Source organism: Somniosus microcephalus, chromosome 1, assembly GCF_052327205.1.
Source record: "Somniosus microcephalus isolate GS21.2 chromosome 1, FLI_Smic_1.0, whole genome shotgun sequence".
NCBI lineage: Eukaryota > Metazoa > Chordata > Chondrichthyes > Squaliformes > Somniosidae > Somniosus > Somniosus microcephalus.
The window spans coordinates 79,818,058-79,828,170 of record NC_140987.1 but is presented as its reverse complement, the minus strand read 5'-3'; the positions used below and the strand labels follow the sequence as shown (position 1 = coordinate 79,828,170).

At 45.4% G+C, this 10,113-nt stretch overlaps 1 long non-coding RNA gene across 2 annotated transcripts; it reads left to right on the top strand.

Annotated features, from left to right (window-relative positions):
* The first annotated feature begins 3,366 nt into the window (after positions 1 to 3,366).
* Positions 3,367 to 5,142, top strand: LOC147124193 (uncharacterized). Of its 2 annotated transcripts, XR_015077810.1 has the most exons (3): positions 3,367 to 3,464; positions 4,025 to 4,815; positions 4,935 to 5,142. It is a non-coding gene; the product is annotated as an uncharacterized LOC147124193 (long non-coding RNA). The 2 variants fall into 2 exon arrangements; XR_015077809.1 differs by lacking the exon at positions 4,025 to 4,815.
* The last annotated feature ends 4,971 nt before the right edge of the window (positions 5,143 to 10,113 follow it).

Here is a 10,113-nt window from a genome sequence, read left to right as displayed (position 1 = left end):
ATTTTCACACAGCAAGATCCCACAAACAGCAATGAAATAATGACCAGATAATGTGTTTTAGTGATGTTGGTTGACCTCGGTGACGCAAGGTTCTACGGACAGCTTTATAATGTCTTGTTTTCATGTCAGGCTATTTAACCATGGAGGGAATCACAGCTGAGCCTGGTCCCGTTTTCACCTGACTTTCACACACCTGCACTTTCCAGAATGACCTGGTTAGCAGGAATTCGAGCTGATTTTTCACTCCCTAGCCTAGGAGCACTGAAATCAATTGTAGAGCTTTAACTGCTGCCTTACCTGAGATCTGCTAACTCAGCCCAGACCAGGGCCCAAACTAGGAGCTTCTGGTCTGTCTGGTTTAGTATTGCATTGGGCAGTGCCTTAAACACATTAACCAATGGGGAAAAGCTAGTAAACCCTTATTTGTGTATTTACAAACAAATGATGTACTGATATTGATCAAGTTGGAACACATCACTGTGTTACTTGTGTGTGACATCAACTCATCTCCCTCCTCAGATGAGAGATTTTCCTTCAGGAATAACCCAACACTGCAGCTCGAGATTTTTGACAGTGATGTGACACCAGTGCTAGCTTTAACTATAGACAACTCGAGTAGCTTGAAGATGTTTTAATGTTTTAATTCCCACAGATGTTTTCTGTTCAGCTAGTCTGTTTCACTATTTTACTGGATACTTGGTGAAACTATAGACCAGTTAGCCTGACATCAGTAGTAGGGAGAATGCTAGAATCTATTGTTAGAGACGTGGTAACAGGGCACTTAGAAAATCATAATATGATTGGACAGAGGCAACATGGATTTATGAAAGGGAAGTGGTGTTTGACAAACCTGTTAGAGTTTTTTGAAGTTGTAACTGGCACTGTAGATAAGGGGGAACCAGTGGGTGTGATGTATTTGGATTTTCAAAACGCATTCAATAAGGTGTCGCACAAAAGGTTATTACACAAAATTAGGGCTCATGGGATTGGGGGTAATATATTAGCATGGATTGAGGATTGGTTAATGGACAGAAAACAGAGTCGGAATAAACGGGTTATTTTCGGGTTGGTAGGCTGTAACTAGTGGGGTCAGTGCTTGGGCCTCAGCTATTTACAATCTATATTAATGACTTAGATGAGGGGACCAAATGTAATATATCCAAGTTTGCTGATGATACAAAACTAGGTGGGAAAGTAAGTTGTGAGGAGGATGCAAAGAGGCTTCAAAGGGATATAGACAGGTTAAGTAAGTGGGCAAGAACATGACAGATGGAATATAATGTGGAGAAATGTGAAGTTATCCACTTTGGTAGGAAAAATAGAAAAGCAGAGTATTTTTTAAATGGTGAGAGATTGGAAAATGTTGGTGTTCAGAGGGACCTGGGTGTCCTTGTACACGAATCACAATTAAGTTAAGATGCAGGTACAACAAGCAATTAGGAAAGCAAATGGTATTTTAGCTTTTATTCCAAAAGGATTGGAGATTAAGGTTAATGAAGTCTTACTGCAATTATATAGGGCCTTGGTGAGACCACACCTGGAGTACTGTGTACCGTTTTGGTCTCCTTACCTAAGGAAGGATGTATTTGCCTTAGAGGGAGTGCAACGAAGGTTTGCTAGACTGATTCCTGGGATGAGGGGATTGTCCTATGAGGAGAGATTGAGTAGACTAGGCCTATATTCCCTGGAGTTTAGAAGAATGAGAGGTGATCTCATTGAAACATACAACATTCTTACAGGACTTGACAGGGTAGATGCAGGGAGGATATTTCCACTGGCTGTGGTGTCTAGAACCAGGGGGCCACAGTCTCAGAATAAGGGGTCGGCCATTTAGGACTGAGATGAGGAAAAATTTCTTCACTTAAAGGGTTGTGAATCTTTGGAATTCTCTACCCCAGAGGTCTGTGGATACCCAGTCGTTGAGTATATTCAAGACAGAGGTTGATAGATTTTTGGATACTAAGGGAACCAAGGGATATGGGGATAGTGCAGGAAAGTGGAGTTGAGGTAAAAGTCAGCCATGATCTTATTGAATGGTGGAGTAGGCTCGAAGGGCTGAATGGCTTACTCCTGCTCCTATTACTTATGTTCTTATGATTTATGAAGAATGGGCCTATCATTTCACTAAACCTAATGCACAGAGGAAATCCACCCTCACCCATCATTCCTTTTCAACTCCTCAGTAACTTTGAAATAACATATAGGGTGCTGGATGTTGAATGCACTTTATTGAAACAACACTTTTAACTTTGGTTTCTGCCATAAAGCAGGCAGAGAAAGGATTTACTACCAACCTTTATTGTTGAATCTTTATAGTGCATTTCAAGAAAACTAATGAACCAGAGAACATCACTAATTGTCCCAGGGATAAATCACCTGCCCACCTTCTCAGCGGGGAATGATGGTGACTCAGGGGATATAAAGAGGGATGGTTAGAGTGAAAGCACACTACAGGAAATTCCATTGTATTAGTTCAAACACAGCATTAGCATAAACTACCAAAAGTGTAATCCTGTACAATCCCCTCGTGCTGTAGGAAGCTTGATGGCGACAAGATCTTGTGTTGGGTGTTGTAATGTGGGGTGCATTCGAGATAAAGAATGTGTTAGAGCAGGGTGAATTTTAGAGAGGAGCCACATGAAAAGTGCACAGTACAGAGGAGAGCTGGGTGAGTAATGTGTTACAGAGGGGTGCTTGTAATAGAAGGGATCTCATTTCTGGTGCACTGTATGTACTTAGGTGCAATAGCCTAGTGGTTCTGGTACTGGACTAGCAACCTAGAGGTCCTGGGCTCTAAATCCCACTACAGCAAGTTATTAAATTAAATCCTATAAAGCTGGTAATTTTCACACATGAAAGCTGTACGATTGCTGAAAAAACTCAACTGGTTCTGCAGTGTTCTTCAGGGAAGGGGACATGTTGCTCCCACCTGGTCCTGGCTTATGTGTAACTCCAGTCCCAAGCTATGTCATTGACTCTTAACACCGTTTGAAGCAAACCCTTGGTTGAACAGAATGAGCCTCATTACCCCAATGAATACAACTGTTCAAGGAGGACCTTCTCAGGGTACCTAGGTTTGGGCAATAAATGTGGCCCTGACACTGTAACCCACATCCTGATACATTTCAAAACAAAAGCGTAGTACATTGTAGCACATAAATTAAAAGTGCAAAATTAGTGGGGGTATTTTTAATCCCAAAAAACGGGTGGGTTGGGGTCGGGTGGGAGGTTAAAGTGTGGAATCCCGTTCCCAACCCACCCACTTCTGGTTTTAACGGGGGGGGGGGGGGGGGGAGCGGGCAGCCAACCCGCTTGCAGGAGACGAGTTGGAACATTAAATATTATAATGAGGTAGTATGCCTCATGTTGAAGCTCCATTTTAAATTTAACTGTGGACGGCTGGGTTTCCCGGGTAACGGGGAACCCTGTAGCTAAAGGAAGGCGAGGACTGCTGGATCCAGCAGGTAAGTGCCTTTCCACTTACATGCTGGATCCAGCGTTCCTGCTTTGCCAACCCCCCTGTGATTGTACACCCCCCGACCCTTGCGTCCTCCCCTCAGTCTTCCCCCAACCTCTGATCTCACCTCCACACTCGGCCTCTGATTACCCCCCCCCCGGCCTCCTATCTGCCCCGGCCCTCCGATCTCCCCCCGAGGCCGATCTCCAAACCCCCATCTGCCTTCCGACCCCTCCCCGATCCCGGCCTTCCAGACCCACTCCCCGCCCCCTCCAGACGATCCCTGGCCCCGACTCCCTCCAACGATCCTGGTTTTCCTCCTCTCTGCTCCCCAGGACTACCCGCCTGACAGCCAGCCAACCTTTCAATCTGGCTGGCTGTGGGCGGGAAACAGGTTAAAATAATTTCAATCAGGCCCTGTTGTTAAATGTGGCTGGGGCTGAGGGAATCCCGTTCTCCCGGGTTTCCCGTCCGCATTCCAGCCGCCCCCCAACTCCCCACTCCCTACTTGCCTCCAAATAAAAATTACAGCCAGTGTCCTTGTTGATTAGTGTCTCTCTTCTTTAGGTCTCTGAAAGCCATGCACAGTAACCCAACCGTGTAAGCGATTCCTGCCAATGCTACACTGGAGCTGGCCACAAAGAGGTGCTTTGGGTACCTTGAATTTCCTACTTTGGAAATTTTCTACTTTGTAAATTCACTGCAGTGAAATTTGTTGTTACGTCACTGGATTTAATCCCAACAGAGGCATAATAAAAAAAAATTAATGTTGTGCCAAAGAGGGAGATATTAGGAGGGATGGTCAAAAGCTTAGTCAAAGAGATGGGTTTTAATGAGGAGTGGGAGGTGAAGAGCGAGAGGTGGAGAGATGGAGGGGCTCAGGGAGAGAATTCCAGAACGTGGGCTGAAGGCATGCTGCCTGTGGTGAGGTGAAGGGAGGGACAGGACGGGATGCACAAGAGGTCAGAGTCAGAGGAATAGGGGTTTGGAGGGTTTTGGGCTAGACAAGGTGACAGAGATAGTGAGGGGCAAGGCCATGAAGGGATTTAAACAGGATAATTTCAGCACTAAGATTACAATGTTTAGATAATCTAACATGTATTGAGCACAGGAGTTAAGGGAATGTGCAACTTCAGAAGTTTACAGCAGCAAAATGGATTTTCCCCAAGTCCCTCTTCGATGCCAAGAATAGGCTCCTAATCATATTACTTTCCCTTTAGTCTACTGACTATGCAAACCCTGGGCACGAATGGAACTGACTGCAGTAGCTGATGAGGAATGAGTGTTTTTTAGTCAGCCTCCTGGAACATGCTCTCATTAGTGAATTACTGGGCATGTTCAGAATGGTTCGACATGTTGTAAGTACTGGCACTGACAGGGTGTGATTAGATTCTGGTGGTTCTCAGTATGTAGATTATTGTCAGGTATTATATATTATTACTGATGATGTCTGAATTATCCCCTTTGCTCGTTTCAGAAGAGAGTATGTGTGTGCCAATTAAGGAATTGAGTTAAGTCCTTAAAGCCTTGTCAACAGGAAAGGCAGTGAGCTAGAAGACTGGATGAGAGAAATTGAAGAATGTTGGAACTGTTCAAAAGAAAGAACTAACCTGATGGAGAGCCTATCAGGAACATCATGGATTAAATTGCTGAAGTAGCTATAGATAAACTGGTTAAAATTTGAATGCCCATTTCTTTGTGAATTTTATGCTTTCATTATCCTTGATGATTCAGTGTTAATATCATCTGTGTTGGCGTGGAGTTAGGGCGCATTGCAAAAGTGACACTTGCACAGACTGAAGCAGATTCTGCAGTTTCCAAAAGGTCCAACTGGCACAAGATCCACTGGGGAGGAATTCATTCAACTCGTGCCTGAAACTGATGGGTGGATCGGTAATCAAAGGACACAGATTTAAGATAATTAGCAAAAGAACCCGAGGGGAGATGAGGAGACAGTTTTTTACTCAGAGAGTTATGATCTGGAATGCACTGCCTGAAAAGAAAAAAAAAGACTTGCATTTATATAGCACCTTTCATGACCACCAGACATCCCAAATCGCTTTACAGCCACTGAAGTACTGGGTGGTGGAAGCAGATTGAATAGTAACTTTCAAAAGGGAATTAGATATATATTTGTAAAGAGAAAAAACGCATAGCTATGGGGAAAGAGCAAGGGAATGGGAATAATTGGATAGCTCTTTCAAAGAGTCAGCACAGGCATGATGGGCCGATTGGCCTCCTTTTGTGCTATAAAATTCTTTGATTCTATCGAATGGGTTCCCGAAGATGACAGCTTGAGGCCCAATCAAAATTGGGCTGCGGGCCTCAGCTGCATTCAAGAGCTGAGCTGTGGATGCCAATTGGGCATCCAATTGTTGCTCGGCGATCGGAGCATGCCGAATTCTGGCTGGCTCCGATGCTGAGCTGACCCACAGATAGGTTGTGGGAGGGGGAGGGGTGGTCCTGGGCCAGCAGTGGGCCACAGTATTTCAGTGGAGCCAGGAGGGGCGGTCCTGGGCCGACAGTGGGCCACAGTATTTCAGTGGAGCCAGGGGAGGCACTCCTACTCCTCCTGGATCCACAGACATGAAACTAATAAAATGTTTTCTTGTTATTTTTAGAGTGGCCTCCAGTAGTCCCTTTAAGGGATGCTGGTTAGGCTGCTCAAGATCCGGATCAACAGGGCAGTGGTGCAAGCTCCGCCTTTTTGCAGACCAATTTTGATTGGGGTCGTACAAGACTGAGATCAATAGATTTTTGTTAGATAAGGGTATCAAAGGATATGGAACAAAGGCAGGTACATGGGGTTGAGATACAAATCAGCTGCGATCTAATTGAATGGCATAAAAGGCTCGAGGGGCCGAATGGCCTGCTTCTGTTCCTATGTTACTATGTACAACCAGCGTTTGGACCCCAGCTTGCATAGCAAGAAGCCTGTTTCAAGTGGCCACTTTGCACATGTAGCAGTTGCTGGCTTCCAATTTGGCAGCTGGCGCAGGTCCGGGGAAGATCAGGTGCGGGAGGTCATGACTTGAAATTGGTTCACCCCCCCAGTGTTGATTTTGTGCCAAAAATGTGGGTGTGTTTAATTTCTCCCCCACTTCTTTGATTAATTCTGCAGGTGGTAATAGGCTGAGGAGGCTGAGGAGGCCTCAGACCCCATGTTAGGCTCCAGACGTCCTGTTTAGCTAGTCGTTCATTTTATGATTTCTTCACCTCTGCTGACTAATCAGGCTTTGGCTTGCTTTATTATGGGAATCCAGCAATCAGCAATGGCAACGGTGCCAGTAAGAGTCGTCTCTCCCTGTGAGCACTCCTTAGGGAGGCCAACCCTCCAGGCTTGTCCTCAAGTCTCCAGGAATTAAACATTAATCTGATTAAGAAAAGAAAGAAAGACTTACATTTATATAATGCCTTTCACGACCACCGGACGTCCCAAAGCGCTTAACAGCCACTTAAGTATTTTTTGAAGTGGAGTCACTGTTGTAATGTAGGAAACGCGGCAGCCAATTTGTGCACAGCAAGCTCCCACAAACAGCAGTGTGATAATGACCAGATAATCTGTATTAGTGATGTTGATTGAGGGATCAATATTGGCCAGGACACCGGGGTAACTCCCCTGCTCATCTTCAAAATAGTGCCATGGGATCTTTTACGTCCACCTGAGAGAGCAAGTAGGCCTTCAGTTTAACATCTCAACCGAAAGACGTCACCACCGACAGTGCAGCACTCCCTCAGTACTACACTGGAGTGTCAGCCTAGATTTTTGTGCTCAAGTCTCTAGAGTGGGACTTGAACCCACAACCTTCTGATTCTAGAGGTGAGAGTGCTACCATTTGAGACACGGCTGACTAATGTGAACAACCCAGGAGAAAAATTATAGGGGCATTAAAAAAACATTTTTTTTTCATTTTCTTTGAACACTTTCGTTTATTAGTAATAAAAATATTGGAGATGGAAGTAAAAGGCTGTTTGTGTGGGCGGGGTGGTTGGAGGCGGGAGCTCATGTGATGGAACCTCCAGGAATACATCCAATGAGAGTTGGCAACCCTAGCACTAGTTGACCAGTTGGGCAGATGGATAATCCCAAACCCTTTCACTAATGTCGTTCTCAGTTGCCCAGGATCAGTTGGGGACTAATCCCTCCAATTTTTCCCTCACTATCTGGTGCTCCTCCTCATGTACCCTTGTTATATGGATTATTCTGGCCTACTCAGCGATGTGTGCTTTTTTCCTTTATTTGGGTAAGTATGCTATGTTTTAGGGCTGAGTAAAGTAAATGAGGTTACCAGTTCTGAGTGCTTGTAGTCTTTATCTATTAATGTTGTACTGTACATTGAAAGTAATGCTTGGCCTTGGCCCCAGCTTGTCGAATGCACCACTCCATATGAGAACCTCAGCTCAGTACTTGTGCTTGCTAAATCTAATTCTGCCTAACAAGTGGGAAGACTTGTGATATGCATTTAATTACAGTTTTGAGTGGAATTAATGACCATAGCCTGCCTGTGTGTGTGTGTGCCTGTATGACTGATGTCTTTTGTAAATAAGGTCATTTATCATGCACAGACAGAAGTAGTCATTTTTTCCCCCTCTAATATGGAAACAATTCAAGAGTTTTTTTTTAAACCATCGAATTTTTTTCCCAATGAACAACATTCAGTTTCGGAATTGGCTAACTGGAATTGCCTTTGTTGTACGGGTTTGTGTTAAAGTACCCTTTGAGAAAGCAGAATACTAAGATAGCAAGGATACGAATAAATAGGAGAGAATAGAAAACAGCAAAATTAAACTAGAAATTCGAGATCGCTAAAAACCTGCCGGTGCCACGCGGGCCGGAGGTAACGGGGGCCGAAATTGATGGCGCTGGCAGGACTGGGATATTGGCACTGGTGGCTAATTAACATTAGCCCAGCGCTAAACTTACTGTGCAAGGCCATTTTCGTGGCGTTAGTCCCGGCAGGATGCCCCAAAGTAGAGTGGCCGTAGCGTCATTGCAGCAAGGACAGCTTTCTCTTAAAGCAAGGCTGTCATTTTAGAAAGCAGTGCGGTCCCTTAACGGGGTACTGCCTTCTAAAATGAGAAAAATAAAAATCATTTAAAAATAGGCAGTTTTTAGCCCTTACAGCTCAACTGCCTTCTGAAAACCAAATTAACATTAAAAAGAATTCCCAAATGGGAGTCTTCAGCTCTTAACGTTGAATTGCTTTCCGCACCTAAAAAAATGGGAAAAGTGCTTCAGAACTAACACAAATGGCTGAGCAAGCCAGGGAAGGGGCACTCAGGGTCTCACACGCAGCACTCCAGCTTTGTGCGGGGGGTCAACACTGCAGAGAGGTCCTCTGCCCACAGGGGCCAGGAGGCCCTCCAGAAAGAAGGATGTGCGACCAGATCACCGAGGCTGTCACTGCCAGCAGTGTTGCTCCCACGACCTGGCCCCAGTGCCCAAAGAAGCTTCTTGACGACATGGCATCCTCAAAAGCCGTCTCCTACCAACTGCACCACTAGCCTCACATACTTCTCAATACACGACTCCCCTCCCCCCAATCACTCACCTATCAATAATTTGTACCAAACATGAGGCACACCTCCCACTCCTAGCTTCAGCTCACCCCCTTGGAGGAAACAGTGCTGGCCATTCTTGGCAGGGGCATGGCTGAGCCCTTGGCCAGTGGCAGGGCTGAAAGGATACAAGGTGCTGATATCCTCATACGTTATCCTCCGTCTCGCATGCACCTCTTGCTTTCCCAGCCTCCCTTCACCACAACTCTACCCTTGTGCCTTCCTCATTTCACACACCCAAGAAATTCAGCCTGCCCAGCCAATGGTTGACCAAGAACAGGGAGAGGAGAGTGAAGAAGAAGAAAAAAATACCTTCAGTTGATTTCACACTCCCAGCCACCAGCTCCTCAAGGTCGACCTGCAAGCCCATTTGCAGTGTCTCCCACTGAAAGTCAGCAGCTTTCCACCAGCCATGCTGCAGCCACTGGGGCAGCACTGCGTGACATCAGTAGGATAGGCAAAGGCACACACAAGACAGTCACTAAGAGAATGCATAAGGATGATTAGTTGATTTCTTGATGTCATGTTGGATGGATAGATGTATAAAGTTGGATTGGAAACTTTGCTTTGTGGAGGTTTTTGTTTCAGCATTGTGGCCAAGAGGGCGCTGTGATGGTCAGTAACAGAGGGAATGTAATGTGTTGGACTAATGTTGACAGGGGAATTGGGGTTGTGGTCACTGGGACCGCAGGCGGATCATTCCATCTTGGATATTTCAGCCAGAAAGGGGCTGTCTGGGTTGCATCCTTCCTTCTGCTTCCTTCTCTTCTGCATCTTCCTCTACTGCACCTTCCTCTTCTGCATCTTCCTCTTCCCTCTGTGAGCAGATGCTGTAAATCTGAAATAAATGCATAAAATGCTGGAAATACTCAGTAGGTCAGGCAGCATCGCGACCTGAGACGTGAACTCTGTTTATCTCTCCACGGATGCTGCCTGACCTGCTGAGTATTTCCAGCATTTTCTATCTTCTCAGAGGCCTTCCTTTACCATCCGAGCCCTTGCAAGCATCCAGCAGCACTCTCTGCACACTTAAAAAAACTTTTAACATATATTGCACCAAGCCAGTGCTTCAATAAACTATAAAAAAAAATCCAGTC